The sequence below is a fragment of the Anas platyrhynchos genome, chromosome 23 (assembly GCF_047663525.1).
Source record: "Anas platyrhynchos isolate ZD024472 breed Pekin duck chromosome 23, IASCAAS_PekinDuck_T2T, whole genome shotgun sequence".
In the NCBI taxonomy this organism is placed as follows: domain Eukaryota; kingdom Metazoa; phylum Chordata; class Aves; order Anseriformes; family Anatidae; genus Anas; species Anas platyrhynchos.
Genome location: NC_092609.1, coordinates 1,362,316 through 1,375,099, shown reverse-complemented (window position 1 = coordinate 1,375,099; position 12,784 = coordinate 1,362,316). Strand labels below are relative to the sequence as shown.

At 42.6% G+C, this 12,784-nt stretch overlaps 1 protein-coding gene across 6 annotated transcripts in view; it reads left to right on the top strand.

The window, feature by feature from the left end:
- The window catches only part of UNC5D (unc-5 netrin receptor D), a 196,233-nt gene that overhangs the window by 47,583 nt on the left and 135,866 nt on the right, over positions 1–12,784 (top strand). For all 6 annotated transcript variants that reach the window (XM_072027140.1, XM_072027141.1, XM_072027139.1 and 3 more), the window contains one exon: positions 2,339–2,433. The gene's annotated coding sequence lies outside the window, so the exon portion shown is untranslated. The remainder of the gene's footprint in view (positions 1–2,338; positions 2,434–12,784) is intronic.

Genomic DNA, 12,784 nt, shown 5'->3' with positions numbered 1-12,784 from the left:
AACAGAGTTTGTTTAATAATGTTCCTTTTGTTCTGGCAGATAATCATGGGCTGGCCCAGATAGCATCACAAATTTGCTCCTTTCCGATAATAGGATCTTATCAGGGTTTCAGCAGCATATACCATTTTACAGGATATGGCTTTAATTAAAATGACAATATGGAAGAGCAGAGGTCAGGTTCCTTAGTCTGGCATCTCTGTAACATCAAACTGGAAAGGGACAAGGTAATAAATGTCTTTCATCTGGTATGAGAGAGAAGGTAGAGAACTATTTTGCTGGCATTAATCATCTGTTGGCTGGAGTGACTGCATTTGGAAGTTGTAGGGTAAGCTGTCTGTAAAGAAGTACAGTGCCTATAGACTGCTGGTAGTTTCCTAAAAGGACTAAAAATGAAGTGGTAGCAGTTATACCTTGCTTTTCAGTCTTGGGAATCCCTGGATGGGAACCTCATGGCTTGTGGCACGAAACACAAGATTATTGGAGTTCCCTATCCGCTATGCAGTGCGTGCTACCCAAGGAATGCAGAACTTGAAGCTGTTCAGTGCCTTCCACCAGCACTGGCACTGAGCACGTTGTGTAGATAAGAAACTTTTGGCAGCTCTCTGAACACGCTCTTCTGTGCCCCACGCAGAGACAGAACTCCAACCTTAAAGTTCACATATCACAACTCAGGAATCAATAGTAGCCCCCAGCCAGGCAAAGGTTCCTTATCTTTGTGCTGTTTAATGCTCCCTGATAGAGAAATCAGGGAAGGAACCTGCCTTATCTGTAGCAAAGGCTGGCTATCAACCCCCCAGCCCTGCATTATGCAGAGCCTTCCCTTTTCTTCCCATCCACCATCTCAAGAACTCTCTGCAATCCCTGGTCCTGCTCACCAGCTCAGCTTTGCATTGACAACAGCCTGTTCTCCCTCACCCTCTCCATCAAAGATCAGCGGGAGCCCAGGTTGTGCCGTGGTTACAGACCCACGGAGGTAGTGATGGTGTCAATAGCTGGGGAGAGGAGAGGAGAGGAAACTTCTCAGTAACGATTCTCCTCCAAGAGTGGGTTGATTCCTCGTGACCTCAGCTTTCTAATGAGCAAGGGGCAGCAGAAGCTCGAGGAGACAGCGTGCTTATGTGGGACTTGAAGTTACGCCTCGTTTTCCAAGTTGCAGCAAGCTGCTGCTGTTGCTACCTCTGCCTTCTGGAAGTTTTCTCCCTTTGAAGGTGCATCTGTGACACAGCAGCACATCAAAGCAGGCACCTACCTTTAAGCGAGTGAACATACTGGAAGTTTTCAAGTACTAAGCACCTTCTAAATTGGACTTTCATTCTCTTAACGCTGTAACGCAATCAAGGCTAGTTATATGATGTCCTAAATAACAAGAGATGACAATGGATGAAAAGGAAAAAGAAATCAGCTGACTTAAGGAAAAATAATTACTCTTATTCAGCAAGGCTGAAGTTAATATCTTTGAATTGTTGAATTCCCTGATAAATTCTCTCTCTTAGGAGTTTTTTTTTTTTTTTTTTATTATTAATCTTGGTGCTTTTCTTGCTTTGTTTTATTCCTTCATATGTATTTTGTACCTTTGAAAAGCTGAATAGAAGTGTTTTATACCCTGTCGTTGGCTTTGAAACCAGAGGAAAAGAAAATCATTCAATTCCTTTCCTGTACTTATAGTTTTTATTCCCTTGCTGAGTGTCATGTTCTAAATGCCTGATATGTTTGGCTTTGGGGATATAACGTAAAACAATTATTATTTTTTTTCATATCAAGGTCATGGTCACTTGCAGTACACTTTTCATTTTCACAACACTGGAAGAAATGGTTTTGTCTGATTCTGCAGAATTCCTGGACTTACTAAAATGTTCATGTGTATCTAACTGCATATAAAATACAAACTTCTTATTTAAAAAAAATAATAGATCTGTGTTCTGGTGCAGAGAGCACAAATAGTGCTGTGAGCTGAAGCACTGGAGACTTCCTGTACTGTAGGAACTTTATAGCAAGTCACAGCTTTGCTTCTAATTGAAGTGCAGTCTCCTGGTAATGTTAGTCCAGTGTCGCACTCCCAGTTAAAAATATAGTATCTGGCTTAAAAATGTGACACCTTTTTATTGGAGTTCATTATAAGTACCCTTTAAATAATCAGTAATTACTATCCTTTAACCTTTAGTTCTATCTTAAAACAGCAGTAACTTAATGTTATTTTATTTTAAGTATTAAGAGAAGACAAAATCATTATTTCAAAGCAGTTTAAGTTTTTGTCATGTGATGCATTCTTCTAATAACATCATAATTATTGTTTCCTGCTCTGTCATATTCCTCACTTCCTCACAAATTTTCTTTATAGCGTGATCAAGGAATTGTCTACTTCAGCTGTTTGAGTATGGCAGCACAATGAAAACGCGAAGCATGAAGGCTAGAGACTGAAGGAAAAACTCTCTGGTAAGTTCTGTGTTCTTCAAAGTTACGTACTTCTGAGTATGCTCTGTTTTTTTTTTAAAATGAGATATCATATGCAAAGTGGTATCCAATTACACCATCCTATGGACTTGCATTACAGTCTCAGCTAGTTTCTACAAGCAAAAGTTGGAGCCTTGCTTTGTAGGAATTGTGCAGAGTGATAGATGGTGCCTGATCCAGGTGCACTGTGCTTTAGCTATATAACATGGCATCAAAAGTGATAAGGGAGATAAAACTCCTCTGAGTGAATTGACCAGTCCTAAGGTCTTCATGTTAGTGGCTTCCTGCAGCCCAAGCTAGTGTCCTCGTGTTTTTCCTCCTTCAATTCATTATAACAGAATTTAAAAAATAATGTACAAGTGGTGACCTTGGATAATTTATCTGTGAATTTTGAGGAATGCTTGACCTCAAAAAATTCTTCCAGTAGTGATACGGGAGCAAGGAGAGGTAAGTTGTTGTTGTTTTTTTTTTCTTTTTGTCTAGGTTGAAATAAAATTTTTAGTGTCATAATTGTCTTTTCTTTTACCTGTTTGGGAGTTGTAATCCACCTGTGAGAAACACTTCTGGAGGCTCTGCTGCCTGCAATACAAATGAGAGAGGAATTGTGTGTCAGTAAATATATTCAGTTCTGGTTTGTTTGTTTGGCTTTTGTTGGATTATTTTATTTTGCAATGGCAAATACCTGAACTATGATAGAAAGGTGTCCAAGTAATACTGAAGGTGTGCTTTATGCAATGCCTAGTTCCTGAGCAGAGTTAAGTTGCATACAAATAAAACATTGAATGTGTATGAAATACTTTAAACATACTCTAAGCAAAATATTTCCTTCTATGCATATCTGCCAACAGTTGACTTACGTGGATGTATTTTCATTTACTAAAGCAGATGTAATTAAATTCTTAAGATACCTTGATGATCAGACAAAACTATTCTGAATAATGTTTTATCAGGAAAAATTAATGTGTGAACTCAGGCCTAGGTAAGTAAAGTTGAGGGGGGAGGGAGCAAACAAACAGAAAGTGAAACCCCTGCATTCCACTTCATGTTTCTATTTTCAGAGCTCAGTAAGTTTTCCCTATAGGCAGAGAAAATTCTGCTTCATCTTTCATAGAAGGCCACTTCCACTAAGCTACTGACTTCATGGTCTCTCGTGTGATTGCTTATGACAGAGTTCATTGTATTTTGTTTGAGAACATAATTAAGTCTTTAGTACATGACAGTCGAGTGGCTAGACAATGTTACAGTGCTTGCTGCTTCCCTCTACTGCTTGTAACTAGAACTGCTTGGAGGTGGTGGAAAAAACACCTGGAGCTTGGTACCATTTTCAGGACAGGTTACTTAATTCTGTGTGGTCAACTCCTTTTATCAATTTTCACTGTAATGTGTATGTCAAACTTTAGGAAAGCATTTGTGGGGCTTGTTCTTGACAGGTGGAATAGGTTAATTTATCTGAAAAAGAAGCAAGGTTTTTCTAGATGGCAAAGGGATTATTGAAATGCTGAGCAGAGGCTCTTTTCTCCATTCCTGTCTACAGGCTGTTTCTCTGATGCTGCAAAATGTATGCTAAACATGTGCTGCTTATTATCAAATGCTAGGGTAGATCAGTGTTTTCCACTTGTCCATGCCTGCGGAAAACAATAGGAAGAAAGAGTTCGCCCCAGTAAGCAGCCTCTAAGCACTGCTGGCTGATAGGGGATGTACAGTGGGATTCATCTTCACTTTAGCACTTTAGCTAAATTGCCCAAATCTAGTAAAGTGAACCCAAGACAAATTAGACTGAAGTCATGTGGCAGGTTTGCTAGCTTTAGCATCAGAGTGCAGTTACTCTTAACGGTATTGATAGCATGGTACACAAGAGGCAAGGAATATTGGGTTAAGTTGGAAATGTGAGCGCTATCACCACAGCCCATTAAACCAATTGATGTCGCTTTCTTTTTTTTTCCTGTACATACACAGAGCTTTTATTTTTTTGGTAAACTGCTTGAGTATGTTAGCTTAATTTCGGAGAGATTTCTCAACAAATGGTATGCTGAGTATGTTGCAGGGTGGGGAGAAAAAGATGTTTATGCCCAGCTTAAGGGGGGCTAAATGCCATCAACAATTATTTCTTGGAGACAGAGGCAGTCATCCCATCACATGATAATATTAACCATGTGTTTTTCTTCACCTGCTTTGTTTATTACTACCTTGGAACGGTTTTGTCTGTGGGAGAGTAAACAGGATGAATCTGAGTGCTCATCAGCCCAAAATTACGAAGCTCAGAATGCTGCAAAGCTGCTGCGACTGGTGCCTGCCTGACAGGGCAGTGGGAGCATTACTGGGTATGAGCAATGAGAATAAAAACCTGTAAAACTTAATAGAAGCAAGTTCTGGGGGACTGTCTAACCTGTAACTGGGGGAATGTTTAGGAAAATTCATAAGTTTAAAAAAAAATAATCTATCTCTGCCAGATATAAACTTTATGAAAACATCAGAGCATTTGGCACTATCCACAGAATGATGACCCGTTCATATTCTGTGGGAACTTTTATGAAAAGCAGTTGAACCACAGCTCTACAGCAAGAGCTCCTGTCACAAAATCTGCTTTGTTGGTGGGCGTTTCAGTGCCACCATGATCTGCTGTGCTGCTGATGCAGGAATACCTGGTAACTGCAGCACTAAAGGACCGCAATTGCCACTTCCAGAGCACGCAGGTTGAGTCCGTGGGTGGTTTTGTAGGGGGGTCATAAAAAGATAACTGAAGAATGAAGTTACTGATTAGTTTGAAATCCCTGTGCAGGGGTCTGCAGCCTCAAGAAAATGTTTTTAGGGCTTCACATACTGGAAAAGTTAGCTACAGTTGTATAAATTTTGATTTTTAACTGCATGTTTCCTTGTAGGAAATAGCTTACCGTTCACTACAATAGATGGCATTAGTGTATTGCTTGTCTGTGAGGTGCTGCAGTGAAGTTGTTGTGGGCTTCTTGTTTTTGTTTTTCCTATCAGTTCCACATGGGTGATGTAGAGATAAAAACTTGTTTTGTGGAAGAGAGAGGAAGCCAGACCGGCCAGCGAGCTGAGTTGTGCAGGTGGTTTGAGGAGGACTGTGGGTGGCAGGCTTTAAGGCTGCGGTTATATTCAGAGGCAGCATCATTAAGTAGGGTTTTGCAGCCAAGACCTCTTGTTCTTACCCACATACCACTCCCTGCACTGCACATTTGTATGATGTGGGGGAATCACATCACAAAATAAATGCAACTTGAAGAAAATACTTTCTAATTAGATCTGTTTCACCATCTACTGCACGATGTGGCTGTCCGGTACCTTTACTGGCACAGCCCTTGCCCTGTGGTGAGACTGGCAATGGGAAGCTGGGGCAGAGGGACCCAAAAAGGCTGAGAGTGACAGCCAGCTGGTCAGTGCCAAAGCCCACCTTCAGTCTAAGGGACTGAATGTAACTTCCACTTATTATTTTCTTATCTGCTGTGTATTTACAAACTGAAGAAAAAAAGGTGTGAATATATGAGAACACTCTGAAGCATAAAATAAGTGTTTGAGCAGCGTGCGTCTATTACCAGAGGCTGTGCTTTCTTTCAAAATGGTGAAAGCTAATAGCAGAATATCTTTTCTCGCAGAAATCTCCTCTTAATTCAGGAACTGGTTGTGATGTTTGTGTTGCTGTCATCTCTCTGCACAATCACATCACTTGCTCAGCTGTAGTAGGTTCCTTAAAGTCTCTTGTCAGCGTTGCAGCACTCTCTCATCACTGCCACAGAACACTTGTTCATCTCTTGGTGGAGCTGTACAGATCCTTTGATGTGTTCTTTAAATTACAGTTGTCTGAGATACTTAGTTTTTTTGTGTGTGTTTTTTCTTTTTTTTTTTTAATCAATGCCTTTGAGATGCTTGAGTTTCTCTCTTCTTCAAAATAGTTGAGCAATTGTAGAAGTGAGTGGATGGCCATTATCTGCTGCCCTCCTAGGGACGTGCTGTTGCATTCACACAACCTGCTTCTCCATCGCAGTGCACCTGACTGAGCTGGAACAGAGCAAAACCCTCCTGGCACAGCCTGTGTATCCCAGTAGATCCTGGTTAGTGCCGTAGCAGGACATGCCACGTCCTGCTGGTCTCTGCTGCTTAATGACATGGAGTGGGGGAACAGCTGGGCTAGTTGTTTGGTGTTTGATTTGTGTCAACTGCCCCTTTTCAGAGAACGATAGAGCTTGGACCCAAGTGTGCTTTCGTTGGTCTTCTGCCTTGTAGCTGAAATGATGTTGTAATAGTTGAGGAGCTGCTCAGCTGCTTGTCTTTCATTCACACCCGAGATCATCAAACAGTTGAGTTTTGTGATGTGTCAGTAATTATGAGTAATTCAGATCTGTACTTACTAGGGGGATGCCCTCTGCTTTAGTGCTGGAGATTAAGATGAAAATAATTGAGCAAAGAGTTCACGTCCCTATCCCCCTTTTCCTCTCGTTACTGAGAAGTCATTACTATATGACCATTTCAAAGGTACAATTAGGTAACTTAATAACATGACACCTGCGTATTTCGAGTCCTGTCAAAATTGAACTTAATTAGGTCAGAAATAATCTCTCATTTCTCATGACTCACTGTGAGGTTTCAGTGCACTGGTTAGCAAAATGGGGAGAAAAGCACTGCGTACGATGATCCCAATGCATTCAGTAAATCAAAGCAGGGCGAAGAGTCCCCAGTCAAGCCAAACATGTTTGCAATTTAAATGACTGGTGCCTGCTTCAGCATCTTCCCTGGAGCACCTCAGGCTTCACAGGAAGCATGTGGCAACAGCCAGGCTAAAACTCCGACCGTCTCATTAACCCTAGTGCAGAGCATTAGCATCTCTTCGTGCTAGTTAGCCAATGTTCCTTTGTCAGGTTTCATATAAATACTTTCTGAGCTTTTCTGCCCTTTTTTTTGGTGTGTTGTTTTTTTTTTTTTTCCCCCCTCTATTCTCCAATTATAAAGCTCCTTTATGGATTTCCATCATCTTATGACCTGTGATTCTATCTGTCTGTATTTCATTACAGGGCTGCAATCACATGTAGTCACCGAGTGTCTCTCAGCCTTTGCTGGCTAATTGCCCCGAGAAGGTCTTTGTGAATTCAGCTTTTTGGTGCCATATAAGTTTGGAAGAAAAAAGGTGGCAATAACTTCCCACTTGATACGAAGGTTCTGAACTTATTCAGTAATAGCCTTTTGAGAACAACTCAGGCTACCTCTGACTGTGACTGAAATAGCTAGACATGTCACTCACTTCTCTTCTGTGAAGGCAGAACAGAAACAGCCTTGCTCGATGTTTCGTGTCCCTTGCCCTCGAACTGTACTCCTGCTCGCAGACAGCAGCATCCCTGCCAGCTCTGAACTGCACTGTGCTCTGTGCAGCAATGTTTGGAAGAAGCTCTTTAAAGTCCCTTACTGCTTGAATCCGTTACCTTTTTTTCTTTTTTATTAACCTCAAATTACAAATAGCAAGGCTACTGAATTGCTTGTCTGCTCTCCTGCTGCTTTTGCTTTTTTTGTTTGCTCTCAAAGCACACATTCTAATCCATGCACATCTCATCCTTGCATCATCCATTTCTTGTCGTGCACCTCCCAATCCAAGTAAAAGTTCAGACAGGAGGATCAGAGCCAGGATGCTAAATCTGGAATAGATATTTAGTGAGTGACTGTAAAGGATGGGGAGTACCAGTGATGGACGCTTTCTATTTGCAGTCTGAGCTCTTTCCACAGAGGTTAGAGCATGCTGAATAGCTGTCTGCCTGTAATCCAGCAGCAGTCACAACAAAAATGCCTGGGTGTGTGACAAGTGAATGTAGGAGGGATTTGATTGTTAATTTCTGTGGGGAAATCTAAAAGGGTATGGAAACAAAATAATGGTAATTAATGCCGAAGTAGGAATTCTTCTTTGCCCAACTGAAGGAAGTGCTGTAGGTAAAATTTCAAGAGCAGCTGATTTCTCCAAATTAAGACTCAAGGAGTGAATTGGAGTATTAAGATTATGACACTTTCTAAATGCCCATTTCTTATGATTTTAAAATTGATTAGTGAAGTTCAAATGTTCATCACCCCCTTGGCATGTTAATCCACGTTTTCATATTCTGATGCAAAGCCAACCACCCAACCACTTCAGCATTTTACTTTTTTATTGGATTAACTTTGCTCTGTGGTGTTTGTCGATTTTTGGAATGCATAAACACAGGAAAATGCAAATAGTTGTATTTCATCTTAGATTAATCAAATTAAAAGTATAGATTTTTAACTCATCAGAAATAATGCCTTATGACAGCTCAAATGGTTACTTAGCTTTAAAGCACGTGGGGCACAGTTGTTTAAAGCAGCATCACAGGCATTTTAAGATGAATTTTTCCCCCACCACTGAGGATGCTGAAGGTTTTTCTCTGGAATGAAAAGGTTCGTATCATTTTTAATTAATAAGGAAACAAAAAATGACACTACCATTTTACTAAAAATGCAGGATAAGGAAAAGATCTTTCAAAACTCAAACTAAGAGTTAGGTACATTGCAAAGAGCGAGACTACATTATGGATCAGAGGTAAACATGTTACTCTGGTATCTTGATGAAAGATAAGGTAGAAATTGGTATGTAAGCCTGCCGCTTTCTTTGTGCTTGCACTTCAGAGTACTCTATCAAGCAATGAGTTGGGGTTATATTACAGGGCAGAATAATGCAGAAACCCTGAGATTCTCCCAGATAAGTCTTGGCTTTAAAAAAGTAGATTTGAGCTTCCTGATGGGGAATCAAAATCATGTTATCAGGTGTGTGTTTGTACAGTAAATTATTCAGCCACTAGATGTCCTAATGCACAATGCAGATCTGCAAATCCAGCAGGAGCAGTGCTGTACTGGCATTACGAAGCTGGGGCACAAAATATCTAGATGATGAGCGTTTAGCCTATGGACTCCAAAACCACAGAATATCACTGAAGAAGCTGTGACTTCTGAAAATATATTCACAGAAGTCTCACGTGCAGGCTGTGACTGCCTGGTTAATTACCATCATGGATAGATGCTATGCTTCTATGCTAGTACGTCAGATGCTGTACCAACTCAGTCTGTTAGGGATTGATTCTGAGCACCATGTGGCTGAATCTTGCATCCTGCTACTAAATACTCTTACTGTATTTTGGGTATTCCATCCTGTTGTTTTATAAGACTTGACAAACTCATAAAAATGCAGACCCACTGCTAAGGGCAAAGGTAATTTCAGGGTGAATTTCAACTGTTTCTATGTATTTGTGATGCCTTGCTCTGCTCAGCTGTTACTTCTATGTTCAGGCACATAAGACTGGCTCTGCTGCTCAGACTGGAAGTGGTTCATCTGCCCTGCAACCTGCCTCTGAGAGGAGCAGGAGATGCTTAGGCAAAGTAGAGCATCCTTTTCATGCTCTTATCTTGACTGTTTTTCAGATCCAATTTTGTTTAGGGTGCTCTTGTGAGTGAGAGGAGGGGAAGGATAAATGTCCAAAGTATGATAAGATCAAGGATGTTTTTTATTGACTTGTGTGCTGTTACGACGGAGCCCATTCCGAGTGCTTCACATAATTTCATTACTTACTACTTGCTACAGTTGGATGTTCTTGTCTGCTCCTGAATTATTTACCTGTTGTACAGATGTGAATATTTGCATTAGAGCCAACTGGTACGTGTGTAATGTGCTGTGATATATATCAATGAGTTGGGTGCATTTATTCTCCTTTTATCATTATATCCATTGTGCATACAATTTTTCAGATTCAACAGTCATCTCAGGTATGTTTTTAGTTGCAAGAGCTGCAAAACGAAGCAGCTTTGTTTTCACCTGTTCCTGAGAGCATGTCAGCAATGCCCTCCCCCAGCCTATTATCCGACGAGCAGGTGATGTGAATTCTGATTTATTGCAAATCACCTGTGGGCTCCTCCAAGGCTGTACATCAAATAAGGAACAAAACATAATCACCTGGCTGCAGGCTTCTGTGTTGCACTTGAGAAGAGATACGGACTGAAAGCACCTTTGCAAACTCAGCTGGAACATTTTGCTGAGCTTCCAGTGTGGAGGAGGTGATTTTTTTTATTTTTTCCTTCAGGCTGTAGCCATGTGGTTTATTTGAAATTATTGGGATGTTTACATATTCTAGCCAGAAAAATTACTTTGTAGTTGTAAAGTGCTGGTTAATAACTTAATGTGGTTGAAGGTTAGAAATCTGTAGGCTCTTTAGCAGCTATCTCAATGGCACAGCCTGAGATGGAACCTGAGATGTGGAAAAATCATGCTCAAAAGAGTGGGGTGATGGCAGAGCTGAAGGCTCGAGCCAAGACTCCCCGTTAGGGCTCTGCCCATCCCTCCCACAGGCATTTTTGTGCCAGCTGAGTGCATGGCTGCTCTGATCGCCGCATTCAGGAGTTGCTGTGGCTTGCTGTGTTTCTCCTTTTTGCTTTCTGCTTAGTTTCTTTGTCAGCAGCTGCATCAAACTTCAGACTTTCAGATTCCAGGAAATCTCAAAACCCAGTTATGAAATATGGACTCTGTCAGAAAACAAACACTGCTTGCTATACAGCTTAACCCTTGCAATGCGAAGGATGAACAAACTTCTTCCTCCTAGCATTTTCAGCTTCTCTGTTAGTTTTTCTCCATTTTCCTCCAGTAGTGCCATTAATCCTCTTCGGTGGATTCCTGCCTTATCTTTCATTCTTGCTCACACCTTGATATCAGAAGGCAGGTTGCAGCTTTCCCTGTGACTCCCCTGTTAAAAGCTCTGCATGGATGGCCTCTGTTAGAAATGGTGGCATGTTGGGCTGTGGTAGCACATTGAAGCCTTGTTTCTGTAAGGTGCTGTACTATCAGGGTGTGTATCAGTGCCTACAGAAGGTAGGATTTCACCTATAACTGCATTTCCCCAGCTCAGAACTTGCTGCAGTCTGCCCCACACGATGTCTTTGGCTATCGAACGTTTTGCTTTTTGTATTTCCAGGCGCCCTGACCGAAGCCACCAGCTGTTGCCCTCTTCTCCTTGTGCTCTCTTCCCTTCAGATTGCTTGATCAACGGAGAGCTCGATATTTTTATCTAAAGCACCAAACACTGACTCAGTGGCAGAGGCAAAAATAGATGGCTAGCTGAGCGTGAGGGGCTGTGTTTGTGCTGACAAGGGGGCACGGTGGGTGCTGGCGTGCAAACCTCCCCGGGTGCCTCCCCAGCCCTCTTGCCGTGTGGTTTTGGGGGTGATGGTGGTTGTTGGAACTCATTAGCTGTAGAAGTGACCTAAAAGGCTGTTAAAGAAAATGTATTTTTCATATATTTGCTCTCAGCCTTTGCCACTCTGCTCTCCGTTGTGAGCTGAAGCCGGGCACATGTGTGACAGAAAGGGAATAAGAGATCTTCTGATGTGATGTTCTCAGATATTGATTTTTTTTTTCTCTTAAAATTCTGTTTACAAATTCCTTTTTCCTTAATTATTTGTTTCCAGCTGAAAACGGTACAAAGCTAGCCTGCAGGACCAAATGCCGAGCCTTGTCCTCACGTCCGTGTCACTAATCCCGCTGCGTTTTTCTAGAACTTACCAGCCAGGGGCTGCTGGGTTGGTAGCAGCTGCCGAGGGCATGGGGTGCGAGGAACGAGGACGGCATTTCAGGTTTGGGGTGGGTTTCTTCGTTTTCTGTTGTGTGTTTGTGCACTGCTGTAGTAGGTTGGCTAGCAGCAAGCCCTGCTGGCTGTCCCTAAAGGTGGCTTTTGGGGTCATGAGTGTGCCCCGTGTGGTTTTATCAGGGGGGACCCCACAGCGAGTGCTTGTGTAGCACCCATGGGGGGTTGTCCCTGGGGGGGGGATTGTCCCTGTGCCAGGCTCTGGAGGGGGTCAGGGCATGGGTTGGGAGGTGTGTGTGGGGGGGAAGGGAGAGGGGAAACAGTGACACTCCTGGCAAGAAACAGCATTTTTGATCACAGCCCCATGCAATATTAATGAAGATGGCACCAAATGTGTTTGCTTTGGGGTCGGGGGGTGGCTGCTGGAGGAGTTCCTCATGGGCTCGTTAAGAGATGAAGTACTGTTCTTTTTCTCTTTTTTTTTTTTTTTTTTTTGGGGGGGGGGGAGGGGTTAAGTGCCCAAATCCTGAGGGGATGGGGGGCAAAGCAGCACCCCCTTACCCCCCCCAAAAATAACCCGGGTCCCCTCTGGTGCAGCCGGGGGGGCTGGGGTGGGGTCGGGTGAGGGGAGAGGGGTGTGAGGGGGTGGTGAGGGGTGCTGTGGGGTGGTGAGGGGGGTCTGAGGGTGCTGGGGGGGGGGGCCAGGTGCTGCCCCCCGTCAGTGCCCGCCCCGCGCGGCTAATTGGCTGTGGGGG